Source organism: Bicyclus anynana, chromosome 10, assembly GCF_947172395.1.
Source record: "Bicyclus anynana chromosome 10, ilBicAnyn1.1, whole genome shotgun sequence".
In the NCBI taxonomy this organism is placed as follows: Eukaryota; Metazoa; Arthropoda; class Insecta; order Lepidoptera; family Nymphalidae; genus Bicyclus; species Bicyclus anynana.
Genome location: NC_069092.1, coordinates 9,859,085 through 9,882,114, shown reverse-complemented (window position 1 = coordinate 9,882,114; position 23,030 = coordinate 9,859,085). Strand labels below are relative to the sequence as shown.

At 34.3% G+C, this 23,030-nt stretch overlaps 1 protein-coding gene across 7 annotated transcripts in view; it reads right to left on the bottom strand.

Moving 5' to 3' along the window:
- Positions 1-23,030, bottom strand: part of LOC112042985 (protein held out wings) — a 105,362-nt gene that overhangs the window by 46,653 nt on the left and 35,679 nt on the right. The window lies entirely within an intron of this gene.

Below are 23,030 nucleotides of genomic sequence, written 5' to 3'. Positions count from 1 at the left end.
CCTATGGTAAAAGCGTGAGCTGATAAACTTTTAGCTTTTATATAATAACAAAGGTCTGGCAATTACAGGCTCTTAATCCACTAGTTAATAATAATTAATGCTTGTCACTCAAGCCTTATGTAAAATTCAAGAGCCTATTAAAGTCAATTTAATCCATGTTGAGTTTTATTCATATTAAATGATTATAAAACACGGATAAAACTTAGGCACGTGACACAACGTTATGGTAAGCCCGACTAGTTTAGAAACCATATGGGGCCCTTAGTCATAAGCTGGTTAATTCAATGCGGCCAAACTCAGTTTGGCTAACGTTAACGTTGTGTCCAGTAAGTTTTAGCCGTGTTTTATAATGATTTGACATTTGTCATTAAACTGAAAAGCGAAAAATGATACTATGTTTTATATATCACATTACGTTCTTACTGTTGATCACTTTGAAGGCGGTGCTAACCCGATGATGTATTAATACAGAATACATGTTAGAATACAGAATTATTTTTTCCAGACAGTGTTTTTTCATTTAGTCCTTTCAGAAATGGCTTTAGGTTTAGCGCCGCCTTCAAAGTGATCAGCAGTTTGAACTATAGATTTTTGAAAGTTCCTCGATTTCTCCAGGATACCATCATCTTTATTTCATCAGATCCTGCTATGATGACAATGGGACCACCTCGGAGTATACCCAATCAAACGAAAAAAGAATTATTGAAATCAGTCCAGGCGTCTTCGAGTAACCAGGTAACATACATATAGAAAAATTAAACATAGGCTCGAAAAGAAGCCCCTTTTTTTGAAGTCGGTTAAAAAAACAAAATTATTTTACACTAGTTACAATTTTTTGTTTGTTTACCGCGCTTGTTACATCATCGTCAAAAATAGTCAGCCAACTATTTTAGACAAACGTTTGTCACAAGTGTATTTGAACGTGTTATTTCAACAGAATGGTCACTTTCAGTCAATACTGAGACTTCCTGCTACCGATGTCAAGCACTGATGTGTATGAATTATGCATAACATTTAAATGCTTGCAGCTAACAATGACTATACTAATAGCATTAACAACTGAGTCTTAGGGCCATAAATCATTTCTCTATATCTATCTCGCTTGCACTTATGGGTCTTATGGAGCCGTCTAGTGAAGGGTGTAACAATGAAAGACATATTATCGATAAGTAAAGTTTATTATCGTATCTTGTTCACAAAATTAAAAAAATTAACAATATTTGATTTAATATAATACATATTTCATATTATATAATTATTAACTAAATAAAATTAATCTTCATCTGAGTCTTCATCATCAGAATCTTCGTCTTCTGCCAAATTTATTATATATTAGTATCCATAGTGCGCAACGAGTAACACATGAATGTATTTATTTAATTGCAGTAAACACATTTATAGCAAAAAAAATACGCAATGCAATTACATTAGAAACCGACCAATCAGAATCGTCCAAATCATTATTGACTCATCATTAGCACGTGCGCAGGTAGCCGTTTATCGATAATTAGGGTGCGCAGGTAGGCGCGCTGCACATTCCTATCTTTTTTGACTTTTATGACCGGACGACTCAGATGATAATGCGCATACTATAGCAAGCTTTGAGATGAATAGAACGTCTTGGAAACGGTTTTACACAATTTAAGTATTATTTTACTGTTTAATTACATCATTGATTATCCAATTTTATGCTATTGCCACTATTTATGCTTGTTATTGTAAACTTAGAAAGGTTTTTGAAAAAAACATTATTCTGTACTGACCCGCAGGTACAATATTCTTTTAACACGTTCGTTGCGGAACGAGGTCAATTGACCTCGTATTGGTTCTTTATTTAGCAATGTCAAAAACAAATTCCTTTAACTATATTATATTGAAGCCAAAAAAAGGGACTTTAGTGTCTTCAAAAGTTACGAGGTCGATTGACCTCGTTATGCATTACAAAAAGTTTTAGCACGAGGTCAAAAAACCTCGTTTCGCACCAAGGGAAAGTAGAGAAAAATCAGTTTTTTTGAGATAATTATTATTATCAATTTTAGTGAAATAATACTGTAGGTCCTTACTACTAACTACGAAACTGATAAACTAACAGCGCTATCGGCTTGACGTCCGACAAAACTGATCGTGTGTTGGTTGCGATCGGCATGATGTCATGTACGAGTACATCGCGATCAATACACGATCGGTTTTATCGGCCGTCAAGCCGTTAGCGCTGCAAGCATGTGAGATAACTTGATCGTCAGTGGCTGACATTATCAAAATTGGGTGCCTTGTATCCCGCTACGTAAATACTATTCCCGATGGATAGACAGAGGAAAAAACTTTGAGACAGACCGCGATATTTAATTCCGCGAGCCATAGTTTAAATCTTGTAGTAAGTAATTAAATAAATTAATAAACACCTAATCTACTTTTTCTTATTTTACTAAACATCAAAGGATGCAGAAAAAATCTATACGTAGTTGCGTAATTAGAACATGAATGAAGCATCAAGCCTATCACTATTTCGAAACGTTATTCATTACCACAACGTGTGGGTCGACAAGGATTTTTCTTAGAACAGCGACAAATAACCGCTAATATTAAACTTTGAATCACTTTTCATTAAGAAAACGTGCAAAATATAATTTACGATCTTATTAAATACAGCATGTTACATGCAAAATATGATTTTAAAAAAATCTTCAAAGAAGTTTAAGCTAGTCAACAACTTATCTTAATTACTCAACAAATTAGTTGTTGAATAGTTTATGAAGTCATATATTAGGTATATGTTATTTTATAACTTCTACATACAACTCGCAGATACTCGTAGAGTCAACTGAAGAATTTATATTTTTTGATAGTATAGTCTAGTGGATACATCCTCTGCCTTCCTCTAACTTTTCACCTATGTGCATTTTAAGAAATCAAATAGGATCACGTGTCTTAAACGGTGAAGGAAAAACATTTTGAGGAAACCTGAGAATTTTCTTAGTTCTCTAGGTGTGTGAAGTCTGCCAATCCACAATATGTCAGCAACCTAACCCCTCTCATTCTTAGAGGAGACTCGTCCTTAACAGTGAGCCAAAAATGGGTTGTTAATGATGATGTATTGCATCAGTTCCAGTATGGTTGTAAGATTCGGTTGATGTCAATAACTACTACATAAAGACGTCATATAAATTTTCTATGGACGCCATCTTAATAATCCACGTATCAATAAATAAAGGTGAATTATTGTCGTTGAACAATTTTAATGAATAAAAAAGTTGATTTTTCCAACAAATCTTATACACAGGACAGTATACGTGGAACTCACAATCAAGTAAATACAAAAAACGTAGCAGTAGTTGTAATTAATAGCCTGCTAGAACCGGTGGCAGTGGGATTTTTATGTAATATACACGCGACAGCAGTTTTTGTGATGTTTAACGGAATGCAATTCATTTAGCAAATTGATGTTTAATACACATAATGTTATTCTTACTATGTGCAATCAGGATATATTAACACAAATCTATGTTGTTTTTAACATAAATTACAATTTATTAAAATACCTATATTTAGTTTGCGTACCTAAGATCTTGGTGCTAAAGAAACTTCTGTATGCCTAACATAACTCTCAGTAAGAGAAATAGACAAAATAACTATATTTCCGGTTGTATTCTTCTTTCGATATTTCCGGTTGCGCCCTATTGTAAGTGGCGAGCACGTTAGGCCTACTATAACTCGTGTGCATTAACTTGATACCTGACCTGACCTGTTAACAAACAAACACAATACAAACATCATTCGAGACAAGTGTCAAGTTAATCCGCACGAGCTGTACGCAATATTTCTTGCGCCTAGGCCGATTAAGCGAAAGATGTTTAGGCTGTAGTCTAAACATCGCAATGAAAGAGCAATCCTATAAACATAAAGTTCGGATTTAGAACCGTTGTAGGCGAAAAGTTCGTCGACGAGTGTAAAATAGCGGAATCGCACCCCAGAACAAAGCGATGCTTGGGAGGCGGCGTAGCATTCGTACTACTTCCCCGGAGAAGATCAAGCATCACAGAATAATAATAATTATTGTCTGTATTATGTATTCTACTTTACAATAGTTTCAACCCAGAAGTGTGGCTTACTTTATTTCCACGCATTTACAATTATATTAATAAACAACGTCTTAGAATAACTAGTTTTAATACTTATGTAACCATGAGTTTGTTCTTAGTCTCTACTTACGCATTTTTAAAAGAAGGCATCTTTTTTATTTACAAGTAGAACAATATTTCTGACAAACGAAAAACAACTTTAATAGTTAACATGCCCAATAATATCATTCACCCACAAATTAGTTCAAAAGACTACTAAGGAGAATTAGTCGTAAAGACTGCGGTAGTCCAAAGGGAGGGACGGTAGTCCAAAGGGAAGTTCCGAGGGAATTTAATGCAAAAACTCCAAGATACCAAAACTTTGGTTTAAGTCCAGCCCTACAATAATAGAGCTATTGAAGCTTTAAATTATGATAGAACATGACATTGAATAGTATTAAATATGATTTTTCTAGGTCTATGGTAGATACGCAATGGGACTGAAAAAGTTTAATTTTAAAGACGTACCTACCTACCAACTAACTTTACGATACGGGTGGCATTTTGAAAATACAGGCCACGTTCTGTTCTATTTATTCTGCGTACACTGTCCGCGGTTGACGGTTCTTTTATTATAGCTATAAAATCAGTGGAGTAAACCGGCGATTTTCGTTGATTTACGGCCCGATATTTATTTTTCACGCTTTACTTGCAAAACTATGTAAATAGAGAGTTTATCTATCCGCAGTTCCGTATCCATTGTTATGGGTGTATAACTATATGAATGATATGGCGTAATCAATATGTAATAATGATTTTAAAATCATTTGTATGAACAATTTCCTGATTTAGGGTTTTTTAATTTTGAACACTTTTAATCAACGCAAAAGAAAATCATTGCAGTTGTATGATTAAGTTTCGTACAATGAATATCACCTATTCCTACCTATCAAGTATTCAGCATTTTCCCCTTAATTTCTTGTTGAAGATGTGAAGGTCTCCGTTCCCTTTAGATTAGCATATTACACGTAAAAGTATGTAACAAGTAAAAGTTTGTACCAAATTTCTAACGACCGACACTCACATTTTAATATATCTAATAATACTAAACGATGTTACGTAGTTCTTGTATTTGTCGTTTGTGATTTTAGTGCGTCATTATTCTAGTTTAGTATAGAAATATAAGAATTTATGACCTCCGGCGTAAAAAATTGATTATCCGCTGCCCAGTAATGTGCGATTATAGAACACGAGCCTGTCATAGTCAGACATGCCTATTTTTACGGACGGACATTTTAATCAGCCAGCCTATGCTCCTACCATAGATAAGTACGGTAGCCAATTATAGAGTTAGGACCGAGGTTGCTATGGAATGATGCTTATGGTGTTGCTTAGCTATGGAAGGTAGGAGGTCATGAGAGACCAGACCCTCAACTGTCCAAGTATAAAGCGTATTTTTTATATTTTTACTCTTAAATGATGGGATAAATCATGTCTTCGGTCGAGATAATATCGAAAAACAGCGTTAAAGATCAAACTTTAAGCCCTATACTAGTATACAGGGATTAAAATTTAAACCTCACTTTTATTAAAAGTAGTACCACTAGTTTTTAAAGTTTTTTTTTTTTTTTTTTAATTCTTTACAAGTTAGCCCTTGACTACAATCTCACCTGATGGTAAGTGATGATGCAGTCTAAGATAGAGGCGGGCTAACTTGTTAGGAAGAGGATGAAAATCCACACCCCTTTTCGGTTTCTACACGACATCATACCGGAACGCTAAATCGCTTGGCGGTACGTCTTTGTCGGTAGGGTGGTAACTAGCCACGGCCGAAGCGTCCCACCAGCTTTACCTGGACCAATTAAGAAAATCTCAATCGGCCCAGCCGGGGATCGAACCCAGGACCTCCGTTTTGTAAATCCAACGCGCATACCACTGCGCCACGGAGGCCGTCAAAACTTCACTTTGCTTTGAAGAATCCATCTTAATAATAAGGTTGTAAGGGTATCTTGCGAAGGATTGCCACGAAAATAGCGGTCTGGCGTTTGGAGATATGACATCAAAACATATTCACCACGGTTCACGAGCATGCACTGAAAACGTTTCTCAATTAAAATATTTGCATCAGCTTTCAGCTTTCATAAAATCAGAGAGGCAAGTAAGAGGCAAGTCTGGCTATTACAGACTCTCGTTTAAAAATGTTAATTGGTAATTCACAGTAACGCAGAAAATACCTACGGATTTTAAGAATGTATAGAGTAGTTCCGATATAATTTAGAGTACTCGTAGCTCGGCCTTTACAATCCATAGACAATAGGAGCTACACACTTTAAAAACATCCTTCTTCTCTAATTCATGGTTTACTTTACTAATGGAACGTTAAAATGTCTTAATGCACGACATCTTTAACATAACAAAGTGTACAAAGTGTACATAACGGTGTTCTTATCAATACTTTACAGAATTTAAACAACTGAAATATTAGAACATGGTTACAGAACACTTTTTATCAAAAGGTTGATAAATAATAATCGCTGACAATGCCAAGTCGTTTCCTAAAATGTAGACAAGTCAATGGGGCGTTATAAGTTCAATATGTTGTAGTAAAAGCCCTTATTTATCCAGTAGATACCCCTTGAAGTAAGATTTTTAAAGGTATTAAGAGGGTTAGCCACGAAGTTAAAAGACTGGCGTCTGTGGACATGATTTGTCATATTATGCCGAGGACACTATAAAGTTACGCTTTTAATACTACTTTTATACGGACTCCGGACCTTTGAAATTTGCTACATCCCTAAGCCACTAAGCTCCAAATCCATAGTTACCTACCGTAGTTACTTATCTACATATAGTAAGAGCATGAGCTAACAAACATTCAGCAAAGGCAAAGAGTTGAAGATAGCAAAGACTATCTGGTTCTCAACTTAACTATTAAACAGCAAACTTAAAAGAATAGATATTGCTGGGGAATCTTTCTGAAACGAGTTAAATTATAGAAGAGTCTTGGGGGCTTTTTTTTATTCTTTACAAGTTAGCCCTTGACTACCATTTCACCTGGTGGTAGGTGATGATGCAGTCTAAGACGGAAGTGGGCTAACTTGTTAATTTTTTGTTTGAAAATCCTCACACCTTTCGGTTTCTACACGACATCGTACCGGAAAGCTAAATCGCTTGGCGGTATGTCTTTGTCGGTCGTCGTCGTTATCAACCCATATACGGCTCACTGCTGAGCTTGAGTCTCCTCTCAGAATGAGAGGGGTTAGGCCAATAGCCCACCACGCTGGCCAATATTATAGTTATTAGTTAACTAATAAAGTTGTAGTAGGTAGTAGTCCGCGTAATTACCTTCCCCTTCCCGTGAGAATACGGGGATAGATAGAATATAATTATGACACTCACAAATAACGTGGTTTATATTCGTCGTCATCAACCCATATTCGGCTCACTGCTGAGCTCGAGTCTCCTCTCAGAATGAGAGGGGTTAGGCCAATAGTCCACCACGCTGGCCCAATGCGGATTGGCAGACTTCACACACGCAGAGAATTAAGAAATTCTCTGGTGTGCAGGTTTCCTCACGATGTTTTCCTTCACCGTTTGAGACACGTGATATTTAATTTCTTAAAATGCACACAACTGAAAAGTTGGAGGTGCATGCCCCGGACCGCACACCCCTACGGAATCGGAGGCAGAGGTCATATCCTCTGGGCTATCACGGCTCTCTATCTCTTTGTCGGTAGGGCTTCCAAAAGATCAAGAAATCGTATCTTAAACATGTACAAGTAGATTGTTTTGGCACATCCAAACGATCAAACGCTTGTCATCCCAAGCATTAATAACCCCTCATCGGCAGTAACGCCTATCTACGACACGTCAGTTTCGCTTTTGATGGATGCATAATAATGAGTCTGTCTCACTTAATGTATGCTAAGGAAGTCCAGATGTTTATCTCGAGTTCCACCTACACAAACGTGACAATGCAAGTACTTGGTGTGTCATTTATGGCGGACAAGTGGTACCTAGGTATGTCTTTTTAGTGCCGCCTCACTGGCTCATCACGATTGATACCTAACTTAATTATCATATTGTAAATAAGTTACTGTAAACTACTTCTTTGGTTCAGTGGTTAACTTATGTTGTTGCAGATTATGAGTTCTTGGACTGATAGGAAAATAAAGCTCAGTATGAAATGATTTTATATCTTCTAAGATATTAATAGTAGGAGCCTGACGTTAGCATGTCAGCATTGTCTATCGAAAGAGAACTCGCCAAGGTGGTCACGATCCTCAGTCATGAGGGACCCACTTGAGAGAGATCCCCTCTAAAGGTGCGAGGCTTGACCACATGGTGGGCCTTTTAAAATACGCTCAAAAAGATGACATATTACTATAAGCAGCACTTGGTTTTATTTCCAAATTTTAATTGGTGTAAAAATTAACCTATATGCTCGTACTATGTTATCTTTGTGCGCGGTAAATAATCCCTATTAACTTCATAGAAAGCCGAGATGTTTTAAGACCAATGAAACTATTGATTGATCTTTTGGCTTCCTGGACATACAAAGCGTAGGACGTGATAAATCTTACTTGTACCTTAACTCTTACATAAAAACGGTACTTTTCTTTCCGATGTAAAGGATCAGCAATATTAAAGACTCATTAAGTTGTACTTACAATTTGATTTGAAATTCAGTCTAATTTTGATTAAGGCTAAGCATCCGTTTAGCACCGTCATTCATCTATACATATTATCTGAACTAGCAGACGCCGCGCGGTGTCACTCGCGTGGATCAAAAAAATTTAAAAAAAAATCTCTCTTCAGCTTTATAATATTAGTATAGATAATATTTTTTTATTGTAAAGTTTTACATTAAAGTACCGCACAAAATTCTGCTACTATTTACTAACTACGAGTAACACAAATATTTTTAATGTTAATTTTTAAACTCTAAATTCATTAAATAGACCATCGAATAAAAAAGAAAGTATTTAAAGATACTTCGATCAACCCTTCCGCATATCGGATGCATGCCAGGCTATTAACTCTTAATATATCGCTAACTTCTTCTAATGAGCTAGCAGAATAATTAATTGTCTGCCATCACTTCAGTTTGGCAATCTACTCTGATAGTTTTATAGTTATGTGATGTGCATCACATCATCATGTTTAAATATTAACATTGAAATGGAATTTATTTAAATAGTTCATTTATTTTTTTCTGTTTTTTTTTATTTATATTGCAAGGACTATTTTGTTTACGTGTGAAGTATAGATGACTCTTTTTATTGATTAATCTGATAGTGTGTGATAGGTCTTCAAAATATAGTGGTTGTGTTAACATAAATTTCCACTTTGTACAATGTTAATTTTTATAGTGCTATTTATTTTTTTGAGTGAGTGAGTCCCTCCCCATCCGCCAACTAAACGGTTATTTATACGGTAATAAGAATGATGAAGAAATTCACAGAACTGGAATTGAAATTGAAATAGCAAAAACCATCTGCGGAACCCTACACAGCACGTGGCTCGAAACGCACTTGGCCGGTTGTATGTTGTTTTAACTTTCCCATTAGTATTTCCCCGACAATTTATAGCATTGCCGCCTACAGTAAAAAGAACAAACAATACGCATTTTACGTTCAGAAAACGTTGGTTAAGAAGCCGGAACGCATCAAAGATATCTTTGGATGAATCTGTGCGCAAGTAAGAGAGAGGGAACTTTGTGTCTAAAAATAAATGCTAAGCTAAATTGATCCCGCATACTTTTCATATACTCGTAGAGTTTATAATAAAATTATTGTCATAATTGAGGTATTTTTAATTCATATTTAATTACTAGTAATAGGCTCGCGCTGAACATGAGATGTGATTCCACTATTTTACACTCGTCGATGTAATATTCGCCTATAATAATTTGACAATATTCAACATTAGTATTTGAACTTTATATCAAAAATAAATCGTCATTAACAACTATACTATAAAAATGAGTGATGTCTCATCGATGTAACTTTATGGTAATAAGCCTTGTTTGCTTTTTTTTAACGAAAAGTGGCTTTTCGATCTGCGATCAGGCCGATATGGAGAAATATGCACCTAACCTCAGCTTCTAATTTGCATACAAAAGCTTCCTCCTCAATCCTCAATTATTATCTGTCAGATGTTTTTATGGATCTATTTTATGTCACGTAGTCAATAGCTCAACAATTATCAGCTAATTTCCCTCGCGTAATAGCAGTGCTGCAAACAGATTTATTAGCTTACACTATATTTCTTTACAAATATAAAACTAGGTATTAGTGTTGGCATTAACACCCATGTACCAACACATGCGAAGCTAGCCAACGCGTCGGTCGGTTATTATAATTCAACGAGACACATCTTGGAACCCATTTAGCTTTACCTATTTATTTAATAGTTGAATTCATTTACAGGCGCTAACTTATGAGCGCAAAATAATTATTATGTTAATATAAACATTATCCTTGACAGAAATATTTCTGTAAGTAAACCAGATTTATGGGGACATTTTTTATATAAATGTATTCTAGGTTATGTATCTTATACGTACCTACTTTTCTGTTTTTATGCAACTGAGGCATTCATTGATTTTAGTTTCCGACAATAACAAATAACTATATAGGACCAAAAATCATATTATATCATAATATCATAATCATAATTAATGTAATTAGCGAATGCACGAACTGTCCGCGTAAAATTCAGTATTTCAAGAAAACACGGAAATTTCTGTTTTCAAGTTTTTCAAGTTAAAATTTATCTCTTCACCAAAATTCATCAGAGTCGGTCTAGCATTTTAGCTGTGAGAATGTAACCATGACAGACAGACTTACTTTCGCATTTACGAGTGTAATAATAGTATGGATAATAAAAATGAAGAGTTTGTTCGAACACAAAAATCTCTGCAACCACCAGATTTGAGATATAATTTTTCATTTGACAGATCTATCTATACTAAAGCCGTTCTTAATGAGTACTGTTCACCAACAAAGAAGTTCAAAATGAGGGTATAACTCAGTAGTCATTTCACACCTAATATTAATTGTAATTAACTTGTTCTTAAAATAATGAAAATAAATTTGATTAATAAGCTTAGAACAATTAGATATGGTTTATAAATTTTATATAACATTTTATAAACAAACCATACATAATTTAAAATAAATACCTAAGTTATGAAATGACATGCGTTTTCTACCTTCATTTCTAATTTATTGGTTGGTAAACAGTATTCCTCAAGAAAGGCTGTAGTATAGATTTATTTGGTTTTATAGGGACACCGCTACTTACAAAAATATATACCTAATACTGATTTAAGTAATATATAAATGAATCGTCAACTCAGGCCTTTTGGCTCACATAACAAAAGCAGGAAGGAAACTTAACTCCCTTTTTGTGCCAGAGCATGTTTGTAATTTCGTCTGCTGCGATTGTACTATTCAAGCGATGATACAGTCTAGTGAGCTCTAGGTCACCTAGGTCAGGTCGAGTTCACTAAACTGTATGTACTTGTACCACGCTTTCTTAAATCTTAATGTATCTTAATATATAAATGCGAAAGGTCATCACGAAATCTCGAAAACCGCTTGTCTTACCTACTCGGATGAAATTTGGCAGGGAGGTAGTCTATGAATGAATGAATGAATGAATGAATGAATGAATGAATGATATTTTATTCATGAAAATGTAGGTTTAACATGATGGTACATATTATACAATTGAGCCTTTATACATTTTACCATAACTGGTGTATGAATTATCTTAAATAATTAAATACATTTGAATGAAGAAAAAAAAAGAATCTAAATTAATACAATGTCACAATTAGAAAATAATAAGTTAGAAAATGTCCATGTCCATAAAATAATCTTGAATGTCATAATAACTTTTTTTTAATAATAATTTATAAATTTTACATTTAAATATTGACCAGGGCATCTCTTTTAGACTATGAGGAAGTTTATTATATATTTTTATTGCCATACAAAAAGAACTCTTGGAATATATTGTCAATCTTGTGGGAGGTCTAACCAATTTATTTTTGCGGCATGTTCTCAGATTTGCGTTGTTGGTGTGAATAGAGAATAGACTAGGGTTTCTTTTTACAAAAAGAAGCATTTGATATATGTACTGACTAGGTAATGGAAGAATTTCAAGTTTTTTAAATAAGGGTTTGCAGCTATCCAAAAAGTGCGCTCCGTACATAGACCGAATACATGCTTTCTGACGTATAAATGCTCGATTAGCATCTACTGAATTGCCCCACAAGATTAATCCATATTGCAGTATGGACGATACATAACCATGATACGCTAGTAAGGCAGTCTTTAAATTTGAGGTTCGACTAAGCCGTCTCAGGACATAGGTGAATCGGTCTAATTTTATACATAGTTTGTCCACATGGTCCTTCCAATTACAGTGTTTGTCTAATAAGAGGCCGAGGAATGATACAGTATCTACTTTAATGGTACAGTATCTATAGTTAATAGATATCCGCTTCTGCGTGCGATTCGATTTTGCGATGGGCCCAGACTAAGGAGGTCAAAGGGCGAACGAAGTCGCGGGCGTCCGCTAGTAATAAATAAAGAATATTGAGTTTATTTGAAAATCTTTACAAGAGTATCATCTACTAGCAGACTCCCGCGGTTTTGTCCGCGTATTTATCATTCCCATATTCTCTATTCGACCTGGGAAAAATATTATACGGGAATAAAATATAGCGTAGGTATATCACTCACAAATAACGTGGCTTTTTGTTGATATCAGAATGTTTAAAATCGGTTTAGTGGATCTATAAATCCCTGCAATATCAGAAATTCTAAAATTTTACACACACTTAAATAATGAAAGCCTTGGATGCTCAGTTTGAACGTAGCCTTATTTGTCAAGTGAGTGGTAGGGAGACCGATTTTAAATAAAAAAAATAAATTAATAAAAAAAAACTCATGGCACAAACATCCTTTCTCCTATAGATGAAGGAATTTTGCAGCAGCCACGCTATTCCAATGCGTGCTCAAAGTTAATAACAATCCAAGAAAACCTCAATACGTCACAGCCCTACGCAGGAGTCGAACTTAGAACCTCATGATATGTAGCTGAACGTATTTACTACTGGATGAAAGAGCCAGTAAAGAATACTTTACATGTATAGACTACACAAATATGTCATAATTTACTTTAACTCATAGGTACTTCTATGAGAAGTTCTATAGCTCAGCCAAATCTGATCATAAGATTGGTTGAAGAGCAAACTATGGTAACATAAAAGCAAGATAAAATTCTAACTGCTACGAGTATCGACTTGTTAAGACCATACTAAGAAAATCAAGGACTGTTCAACCAAGTCACTGCATCGCAATATTTTTTCCTCACATTAAATAGTTGTTTGACTATATTTAACGATTACACCTTACCGGCCAATCGGTAATCACATGAAATAAGCTTCAAAAGATTACATCATTGACGAAGATGACAAGGTGACTAGTAACTTGATGAATTTACTTGCTTTATTATAGTATTGTTGTACCGCTAGCTTGGGTATAGAACGGCAGCCTGAAACAGCCAGACATCCCCATTTCATTAAAGCGGAAAGTTCAATTAAAAAAAAATCAAAAATTCATTTTTTTTTTTTTAAATTCATTCATTTATTCACTTTTGAAATGTCAAGTTATGTCAAAATTTAATTTAATCTAATGGTGGGTATAATAGTCGAAAAATTAAAGTTACTTACAAGAAACTCAGTCAAGGTTTATTTTTTTTTGTTTACTACCATTTTACAAACTAATCTAGAACTAAGCAAAGTAGATAAGTAAATAGATTTGAATCATGGTGTCTTTGGAAGTAGAGCGTTTCAAGGGTCCATACTTAATTATCCAAATATAAATATAATATAATTACAGGATATACTGAGAAATCGTGTCCACAGTGTAGCCAGGCAACCTTTTGGGAGATAATCTTATACTTACTATAAGATTATCTCCCAAAAGGTTATCTTTAGTAGTATTTTTGAAAGGTTGCTACTAAACTAAGTGATCCGATACCGATCACATTTTTCGTATCGTTTCCCTAGCTTACTACCCAAGTCTAGAGTTCGGAAAAGAAGTTTTACTTCAAAAATATGCTACATACTAATTGTTCAAACTCCATACTTGTCTGAGATACTTAGGTACCTTTCGTAGATGCGTAGGCTGACAAACTAACACCTTGTATAAAATGAAGTAGGTCTGGCAACTACAGGCTTTAGTTCTGTTAAGTATATACTGGGCACAAATGTGAATGACGCATTAGGAGTATGTTAAATAACTGTTATGGGTGCAGCAGTATGTTTAAGTGATGCATAAAACGTCGCACCAAACATTAAAAGCCTTCATTAAAGTGGTACCACTAGACGGTAATAATAAATGCTAACATATGTACATACCTAAACAAGAAACCTCGCGGTTTCATCCGCGTACTTCCCATTCCTGTGGGAATCATCACCATCATCATATCAGCTGATGGACGTCCACTGCAGGACATAGGCCTTTTGTAGGGACTTTGAAATATCACGATCCAGAGTCGCCTGCATCCAGCAAATCTCTGCGATTTGCTTGATGTAGTCAGTCCACCTGCTGGGGGTCGCAACACTGCGCCTTCTAGTGCAGGGTCGCCATTCAAGCACCCGTGGAAATCCGGGGATAAAATATAGCCTATGGTACTCCCTGATAATGTTCTATTGGTGTAAGATTTTGTGGAATCGTTCTAGTGGTCGTGAGTTTATTCGTTACATACAAAAATACAAATATTAATGTAGACAAGGATAAATGGAAGGAATTGGACCTATAAATTGAAAATATAATTAATTAATATTTTAGTTTGTTTTAACTAGCTTTCGAGTTTCTTTGCTGTCTTCTCAGCAAAAACCGTTAGTAGACTCATTTGTCACTTGAAATGCTTGGAACAGGGAAACGGGAAACGACTGAAACCGCGGCGATCTATTAGTATTTAATAATCTGTAATGTAAGTCTGAGGAAACCGACCTCCCGTGGACTCTGCCATAAATCGATTACTAACATAGATGAAAAAGGTCAAAGCCGTCAATCAACTTTTTGTCAAATTCGTCATGTGTACAGGTTTGTGAATACAGTTGATTCATGATCACACAATTTAACAATGTTTTAGGAAACTATAGAAATAGTACGCTATGATGTAGCGATATGCTGTTTGTACGTACCTTATATAATTTTCTAATAAACATTTCTATTGATTTTATATACATTTTTAAACCTTTCCGGGGCAACTGGACTTCACGTGGTTTTCAACGTGGAAGAAATTAAAAAAAAATCTATGTTGATTTTAATCGAAACTTTATAATTAATAACTATGAATTACGGTAGTTTAAACTCTAAAAAGACTTTAGCTATAGTTAGTTGCTAGATATTTAGCAGGTCAAATATCCAGAACTGTTTTATAAATAGCATGTCAACAAAAAAGCATCTTAACTTTTCATTAGATGAGATAACAGTGAAACGCTAATCTATTTCGATTAAGTGTAGTAATATAGGTTATAGCATAATGTTTACTTACTTAAGAAATAGTTAATAATAGTAACAAAAAAATGCAATCTTTATTATTAGGAAGGTATATCAATTTATTACAAAATTACCTACCTACCCACACAGCCTAGAATTACGAAACCGAAGCATAACACATATTCTTTCAACCTCAAGTTCCACTTAAGAATAAGTGGTATCACCACCTACGTATCACAACTTAATATTGAAGGTGAATCAATCGCCCACGTGGCGGTAACAACTAGTCACCGGTACCTACTTGGTACAAAGGTAGCCGATTCGTCGTTCCGATTCCGTAACGCCCATAACATCATATATGGACTTTTAAACGCTGCAAGTGTAGGAGGCAAAGACGGCCCATACCTTTATAAAGACAAAGGCAATTTAGATCTTTGTTATAAAACTTTATCGGGTTGGGTCCGTAGGTCTTTTCTACTCAAATGTACACTTATATTAAGAGGAATTTACGAATAGGCGTCTAAACTACCTACTAAATTCTTTCTCCAATGGAAAACTACATTAAACTAAAAAAGGATAAACCTGGCTGAGTTTGTTGTGGGCTCTTCTCGGACCAAGGCGCGTTTGGAACCCTCGTAACTTTAATTTTAAGTTTTCGAATAATTATTATCACCATTATCTTAAGTTTAATATTATTACCTGACGTTTCGAAAGAGCTTGTAAACTAAGCCTATTCGAAATAAATGAATTTTGACTTTGACTTTGATTATCAGCGAGTAACATAGGCTATATATTTTATCCCCGTATTCCCACGGGGACGGGAATTAAGTGGGTGAAACCTCGTAAGGTCCGCAGTATAAAATAAATTGGTCAGTAAAATACAATTGTAACTTGGAAATACCTTTTTAATGTAAAATAGTATGTATTCTTGATACCTTTAAGTAAGAAAAAAAAGAAAAAAAAAAGTTCTTTGTGACAGATATTGTACAAAGAAGCACTTTCAGTCTAGTTCCCTAAGTCTAAGTAAATGGTAACGTCGTAACTTGTTATAAGAATACCTACCAAATTTTAAAACATGTGATTATTAATAATCAGCTTCACAACGGAAACGAGGCGAAATTTTTACCGGCGTTCAAAGCTCCGTTCGAAACACTAGGCCAGTATGAGTCATGGCTAATATTTACACGCCACAATCAAGATAACAATTTATGTAAGAGGAAGTGAAGTCGAAAAGCTAAAGAACTTCAGATCCTTATAAATACCGCCTCTAATTATGAAAAGCAGAGCTCTTACTCAAGATAAGGGCTGTTATCCTCAAGGGCTTTTAAGCTAAAATTATGAACAACTTGTTCTTAAGTATCGAAAGTATCATGTTCTTAACTTAGAAACAAATTGAGGTTATAGAGTTGAGCTATTTTCATTCTTAAACGAAAAACCGAATTAAAATAAAACAATACAATAATGGAATTAAACGAAAAAACAAAATAAAATAGATTAATACAATAATGGTAATTAGAAGAATTACGAGTAATTATAAAATACTACGAGCAATAAGTATACGTACACAAGTAGTAATCAAATTACAATTTCGTACATCAATTAAGAGTTAATTTAAAGGAAGTCTAGTCTAGAGTAATAGAAGTACATATATATATATATAGTAAGAGGGTGATATTACTCGTACGTACGAATATAAAGCTGTAAGTCATATTAGTCATATGAAAAGATGAAAAAAAGAAAGAAGATTACTAGAAGAATATTGAAATTGCAAGTTGAAAGACACAAGAGGAGAGGAAGACCGAAGAAGAGATGGTCGGAGTGTGTGAAACAGGATATTTATGTAAAGGGAGTGGATGATGAGTTGACGAGTAATAGAGACAAATGGAGGAGATTGGCATATTTTGCCGACCTCACTGAGACAAGATAAAGAAGATGATGACACGGATGTAAAGTTGAAGTGCTTTATGTTCTATGCTTGTACAGCATCTTTACATTTGTTTATTTTTATTACTCGCTCGCGGACGCTGGCTACTTCGTCACACATGGGAAACAATGTTAAACTATACGTACTGCCTTTTGAATTATTCTATCTAATGATGAAAACAATTGGGATTCATTACAAAGTTTAAAAGATATAAACCTACAAACGGCGGAAGCTACTCTGTGTTAATGTTAAGATTGTGGAATCCACACTTAGAGCACTTAAAAGCTTGATGGAATCTTTGTGATCATTCTATTCTTAAATCTTAAAATACTAGGAGGGTAGCTGAAAATATATAATTACATTCGACAAAACAGAATTGACATATAAGTCGTCGGTCTATAACATAAGCCAAGATTGGATTTCCTGTAATACAATGAAAACAATCCGCAATCAAATGAAATACCGATACCTCTAAAGCAACGGTTCGCTGCCGCAAAAGGCTATATTTCACACAACGAATGACCTATTGTATGTTACACTAGGACAAACTGTATACTATAATTTATATGCAAATCAAAATGAGATACATTATACATATTTTCTAGCAGAACATATTTTACATACAGAAAATATTAAAAAGAAAAGATATGATGCTACACCAAATTGACCAACATAATGCCAGCAATTTAAGTATGAGAGCTGTGATAGTCCCGTGAATATGACCTCTGCATTCGATGCGAAAGGCATACAACTTTTCAGATATGTGCAATTTAGGAGTTAAATATCACGTGTCTCAAACAGTGACGGGAAAACATCGTGAGGAAACCTGCATACCTACCTGATAATTTTCTTAATTCTCAACGTTTATGAAGTCTGTCAATCCGCATTGGGCCGGCGTGGTGAACTATAAACTTGTCTCATTCTGAGATGAGACTTGTGCTCAACAGTAAGCCAAATATGGGTTGTTAATAATGATGATGAAGCGTATTCACATCTTCATTTAATATTACATATCAGATTTAGACTTTTAGATATAATTCCTTATCTACTCCACGATGTAAGCCTTTGTCGCTCCTTATGAGTCTGGCTATCATAAATACAGAATGAAAGATTATAATCCAACTGGCAGTTCCAAGTTTTCATCTAACGTTTCTTTAAATATCTCCGTAGAGTATAATACCAATTGAGTAAATGCTTGTCTACGAATCAAATATACTCGTAAAAGTGAATAAGCGACAATCGTAGGAGTAACTAGTAACGTAATGATAATGCATACAATCTCATAAAGTAGCTTGATTCTTGTCTTAAGTGCCCGGTTCGCCTCCAGACCCTCTATTATAATAAGCTTCGCATTGTTTTCAGAGCAAAATGCCTTTTAGATTATGTCACTCGTTGGTATCTCAATGAGGATAAAGGGGATCAACGCGAGGCAAGGTTTTGTTTAGTGTGTTAAAATTTAATAGTATGCAACTATGTCAGCAAGAATATTTTAATTTTGATTGTTATTATATACGTCGTATAAATGTTTTTATAATATTGGTTGAGATATCTTATTTCTCTGACATTGTAAATATCGAATGTAATATGATAGCTAATTGAAATGATGACATTATTATTTCGTGTCATCATATTATTGATTTAACATAGTCAGCCAAATTAATACTTATTATATATTGAAAATGCTATTTATACTTTAAAATTTGTGACTCGGCAAATTTAACTTAGATTACGTAGATTACTATAAATGCGATATAATAATAATTATAAGCCCTTTATATTTAGGCAAAAAACAACCGAGGAGGGTAGCACAAGATCGAACAGAGTGGAAAAGACTAGAGGAAGTCTATGCCAACAGGCATTCTAACTACTAGACATAAGATAAGAAACCCAATTACGATGGTTAATACAATATAAGTACCTACCTAATAAGCAAAATAATATAAAAAGTTAATTTGTATATTTTTTATACTTATTTCACAAATGCAGTGTCCAACCGAAAAGGGCAGGCCTATAAGCTACTCGTAGATCAAAGAGCTCCATAATAAACTATAATTAAACGTGATCATATTAAAACACAAATCAAAACCATACCGTACTGGCTTTACAATTAGAATCGGCTGTAATAAAATGAAATAAATTGCAGCATTGTTCCAGCTTTGCCTGCACAAAGGGCGGTTGATCCTTGATGCGAACACTCGAGTATGCTTCTGTAATTTGAGATGTCTACTCCAACTACTTTCAAGAATAGCTCTAAAAATGAAAACCTTGAAAATAGATCCTATTACGAAAGCAGTTGAGCTCAATGTCGAAGTGAAGCCTCGACAAAGCTCTTTACAGAAGTGTGTTTTAGATTTTGAGATATTATAAGATTACAAATACATTATACTGCTATTGTAATGGCAACAATGATGACCTATTCTTATACGGCACAGCTTATTACAAATAAATAGACATTGAAATAAATGGTAACGATAACAAAGGTGAAAATGAAATTATGAATTTGGAACAAGGAGATATAACTGATACTTTTTTGAAACTAGCGGACTTACGTAACTTCGTCGTCCTGAAATTGTTTTTTACAAATCCCGTGGACCATGGATTTTTCCGGGATGAAAAGTAGCCTATGTGTTAAACCTGAGTATAATCTATTACCATTCCAAATTTCAGCCAAATCGCTTCAGTAGCCGCAGCGTACAGAAGGAAGAACCATACACACACTGTTACAAACTTTCGCCTTTATATTGTGATAGTGTGATGTGAAGTGTGATAATTTGAAGTGTGATGTTAAACTAAATTCGTTTAGGTACATTCGTATAACGTTCGTAAATATACTCGGAAAACAAAACAGAATACTCTGAAATCGAAGTTGTAAATAAGAATATGTCATTATTCGTTGTACTCATAATTGTCTTAGATGGGAACCACTAAAAGAAACGTCATTAGTCAATTTAAAGTAAAGATATTTGTAATAGAAGAACAAAGACCTATATTAAATTTAACACAGCATAGTAAAAGTTTTTTAAGCTTTATAACTGGGTTTAGGTTTATAATTATATTCAACTGCAAGCTTAGGTCAACTTTGGAGTTTAATATTTCTATAAAGGTTAAATTTTTAGTATAAATTGATTTGATTCCTGCAATTTTGACTGGTGTCACTTATCATTACATGAACATTAAAATTCCAATTACGTACATTAAACAATCGTTTAATGGCTTTGTAGGTCTGTAAATTCATCGTCGAACATGCTTTTATTTTATTTAAATTTGGCCTTAAATTCTTGCAGTCTTGTAGAAATATTTTAGGTCACTTGATTAACGACCGTTTTCCTGGTGTTGCTTCATTTAATGTTAAGCATTTCCCGGGAATATTTATAGATGACGTGTTGCCCTACTTTTATATCATTTTAATAACGCGCATTCTATAGCGAAACCAACTCGTATTCTTGGAATGACTATTATTATTCTTATGGCAAAGCTATATTATTTCTTACCTATACGACTTAGACTATTAATCTATAGACACGCAACACCTAACAATTTTTCACTCCAAACGTAAGCCACTTCTGTGACTATGTGAGAGTAAGACCTAACCTAATTACACTCGCCGACACGCACAAGCGTACTTTATCTTACCGTGGCGATTCATCAAGGGCTCCGATATCGGGGCACATAAAACGGCTTACGAATCCTGCGACTACACACTATCTTTGTGTTATAAAAATCTATGCTATACCTACTTATTATTTTTTTAGATTGATATATGTAGTTATATTGTACAATGAATATTTAAAGATAAAATTAGCATAACACCCTTAACACTTGAAACACTTTTCGAAAAAAGATGTAAAAACAATGAATAGGGACCTATTGTAATTCAATAGTGGAGTGACGCAGGGGGATTATGTTACACCTGTTGATGGCATTTTATAATTGTGGTTTTGGGGCAAATTTATTTAAATATAAAAATAGTAATAAAACCTGTTGCAGTACTTTTGCGTACTTCCGTTGCAAGAGAAAGAGTTGATTAATATTACTAAACGTCTAAAGGAATAATTGTATGCAGTTATGCACACAAAACTTTTTTCATTATTTTAAGTAAATCAGTTATGTAGTTTCGGAAATTATCGTGCACAAACTGTGTCATTATTTTTAATAACCGTTCCCGGGATAAAATATAGCTTGTAACTCCTTGATAGAGTAGTGTTTAAATCGATCTTGTTATTTCAAAGCTATTCAATGCAAACAAACAAACAAATAATCACATTTTTCCTCTATTTAATATTAGTATAAATAATTAAGATTTCCGGCTTAGAACTCTTGACGTGAATAAAACAATTTGAAACGGAATAACCCGTGGTTTTAACGACAATTTGTCCATAATTAACTTCTTACAAAGATTAATGATTTACTAAGAAAGTAAATTGCCAATAGCTTGACCCCGTTATTACACGACGATTTCGCTTGAATAGATTCCAGAATTTTGCATGACTAACTATTTCGCATTTAATATTATTACGCATTTCATAATTCGCCTTCAATAATATTGAGTCGTGATAGGCCCAGTGGATATGACCTCAACCTTCGATTCGGCAGGTGTTTGTTCGTATCCAGTCCGGGGCATGCACTTCAAACTTTTCTGATAAGTGCATTTTAAGAAATTAAAAAAAGGAAAAACATCGTAAGAAAACTTGCATACCTACTTGAAAATGTTCCTTAATTTTGTAAAGTCTGTCAATGCGCATTGGGCTAGCGTGGTGGACTAAGGCCTAAACCCCTCTCATCCTGAGAGGAGACTCGTACTTAACAATGAGCGGAATATGGGTTATTAATGATGATAATGATGATTTCATAATCCTATCCTACTAATATTATAAATGCGAAAGTTTGTATGGAAGTTTGTTTAGATGTTTGTTACTCTTTAACATCGCAACTACTAAACAGAATTGCCTGAAATTTGGAATTGAAATAGATTTTACTCTGGATTAATACATAGGCTTTTTTTCATCCAGGAAAAATCCATGGTTCCCGCGGGATTTGTGAAAGAAGTAAATTTCACTCGGACGAAGTCGCAGGCGTCCATTAGTAAAATAATAAAGCGTAAAATATCTGGAAGCTATGAGATGCGAGAATTGTATATAGATACGAGTACGTGCGATATTTACTTAATAATCTTATATTAAATGTGATGTCATTGTATAGTAAAACAAGTTTTCAATTGAGGTGTCCATTGTATGAAATCTCTCTCTAGATAAGTTACTAGCCGACGCCCGCGACTTCGTCCGCGTTAAACTCGATGTAAGCTTTCAACTACCCCTATCTTTAGAAAATAAATGCGTTTAAAAGTAGTACAAAAAAATTCAAGATTTTTAAAAAAGAAAATGATTGTTGTGCCTCTCTCGACATAGATTGGTATAGTGTGTCGCGGACTTTTTTGTAGATATTTATAAGATCTACAATTAATTATAACATTTTATGGTTCTATCGTTTATAGTTTTGACAGCGTTAGCACAATAAGTAACT